This window comes from Mixophyes fleayi, chromosome 4, assembly GCF_038048845.1.
Source record: "Mixophyes fleayi isolate aMixFle1 chromosome 4, aMixFle1.hap1, whole genome shotgun sequence".
Classification (NCBI taxonomy): domain Eukaryota; kingdom Metazoa; phylum Chordata; class Amphibia; order Anura; family Limnodynastidae; genus Mixophyes; species Mixophyes fleayi.
Window position 1 is genome coordinate 1,618,374 of NC_134405.1, and position 2,569 is coordinate 1,620,942.

Consider the following 2,569-nt stretch of genomic DNA (forward strand, 5'->3'; position numbering starts at 1 on the left):
AAAGAAAAGCTGGGGATAGGAAAGGAAGTTGGAAGGGAAGTCTCCAAAGAAGGAGAGAGGAAGGGCAGGAGAGAGAGGAAAGGCATGTTAGTATGGAGAGGGGGGGGGAGGAAGTTAGGCATCTGGCCTGGCATTTAGATGTATGTATCATAGATACTCCACATATGGTGCTAACCTGATATTGGAGACATCAGTTTTCGCACTAATCAGGTCCTGGTTGGTCTGCTCCATAAGAGACGAGCCAATTGTTCCAGATTGCTTGAAATTTGTTGGGGCGGTCATTAATGATGCTTGTAATATGTTCACAACGGTAAGTCTGCCATACTTTGTTAATGACTTCAGGTAACGCGGTGGGGTTCTGGTTGTTTCCAGTTTGCCGCTATTGCACATTTGACAGCGTTGAGTATATGGCTTACCAGAGCCATTGTATATTTATTAGTATCTGGTATGGGTCTATGTAGTAAGGAGTAGGAGGGGCAGGGAGGAATTTGTATAGAGGTGACTCTACGGATTAAATTATGCATTCTTCGCCAGAATCCCACAACCTTAGGGCAGGACCACCAAATGTGTTGAAATGAACCTTCTTGCCCACACAATCTCCAGGACAGACTAGAGTGGTTGGGGTATATGGCTTTCAGGGGGTTGGTATATGAGCTTGAGTGCTGGCATGGATTGATATAGGTGTCTTAATTGGAGATATTGGTAGAAACGGGCATGGGGGATACCATATCGTCGTTGTATGTCTGCAAATTCAGGGAATATCCGCATACGCGCTATATCAGTAATAACCCTTAGGCCTTGACAGGACCAGTGCTGGAAAATATTTTTCTATTTCTATACAGGAGGATAGTCAGTATTTGATTGCTTTTACCTATCAGGTTCAGCAATACACCTGGACTAGGGCTCCCCGGGGCTTTGGAGACAGCAGTACACTGTTTAGCCAAGTCCTAGCAGCTGATTTAAAAAAATTGGAGTTTTTCACAAGGAAGGACGCTCATTCATTATGTGGATGATTTGTTGTTGTGCTCTGAGTCTGTTGAGGCATCTGGTTAATTGATAACTCATTAATGCATATTCAGGACATAAAGTGTCAAAGGATTAGTTATGCAGTCCACAGGTCCTATACATTGGACACTGTTTAACTTAAGGAAAAATACATTTATCCCCAGATCGAATACAAGCCATTCATGATTTAACTTTGCCAATGCATAAAAAAAAACGTAAAGGTTTTTTAGGGGGTTGTTGGATTCTGTCGAAATTGGTTGTTATATTATTCAAGTATAACTGCCACGTTGTATGAACTTACGTTGATTCTGTTAACGAACCTTTCATTCACTCTGATATTACCAAAGGTTGTTTTGAACATCTTAAGCATGAACTCTTGGAAACACAAGCATTGGGTATACCAAACTGAGTTATCATTCCCTTTGTTTTGCCATAATCATTCAGCTCATGCTGCTGGTGTTTAACACAGCCTCATGGAAATACTCCCAGGCCTATTAAATATTACAGCAACAACTTGATCCAGTGGCTAGAGCGCTTCCTGAATGCTTAAAAGCTGTGGCAGCCACTGCTTTGTTGGTAGACAGATGTGCTGATGTAGTTTTTGTGAAACCCCCTTACAGTACAGGTCCTACAAGCAGTAGCTGCACTGTTAAAATTACCAGATGACTAGACATGTTACAAATGCCAGACTAACAATGTTTTAACCCTGCAACCTTGTTGCCTATTGCTTCTCATATTGAACCTTGTAAGGTTTAGAGAGAGGGGGAGGTATATTTGGATACAGATAGTAATGATTTGGCATTAAGTGAATCAGATGAGGAGAATACACATATTGTTCACTACAGAAAGAGCAGGGAAGGGGCCACAGTTAAGTTACAAGTATATTCATAAACATGTGGTAGATACGAGTACATTTACAGAGGAGAAGGTCCTAACAGAGCTCTCAGAACTGAAAGTGGATAAATCAATGGGGCCAGATGGGATACATCCAAGGATACTAAAAGAGCTTAAAGGGGGCTGGTAACACCTATAACAGAATTATTCAATCAGTCACTAGATACAGGAGTAACTCCAGAGGACTGGAGCAGAGCAAATGTAGTCCTACTGCACAAAGTGGGAGCAAGGAAGAGGCAACTACAGACCAGTGAGTCTTACATCAGTAGTAGGAAAATTGATGGAAACACTCTTAAAAGAAAGAGTTGTAGAATATCTCAAATCCAGTAACTTACAGGATCCCAAACAGCAGGATCTACTGGGGTGAGATCGTGTCAAACAAATCTTACTGACTTTTTTGACTGGGTGACTAAAATAATAGATCAAGGAGTGGTTAGCACTTCTGCCTCACAGCGCTGGGGTCATGAGTTCAATTATCATCCGTGGCCTTATCTTTGTGGAGTTTGTATGTTCTCCCTGTGTCTGCGTGGGTTTCCTCCGGGTGCTCCGATTTCCTCCCACACTCCAAAAACATACTGGTAGGTTAATTGGTTGCTATTAAATTGCCTGTCTGTGTGTGTGTGTGTGTGTGTATATGAGGGGATTTAGATTGTAAGCTCCAAAGGGGCAG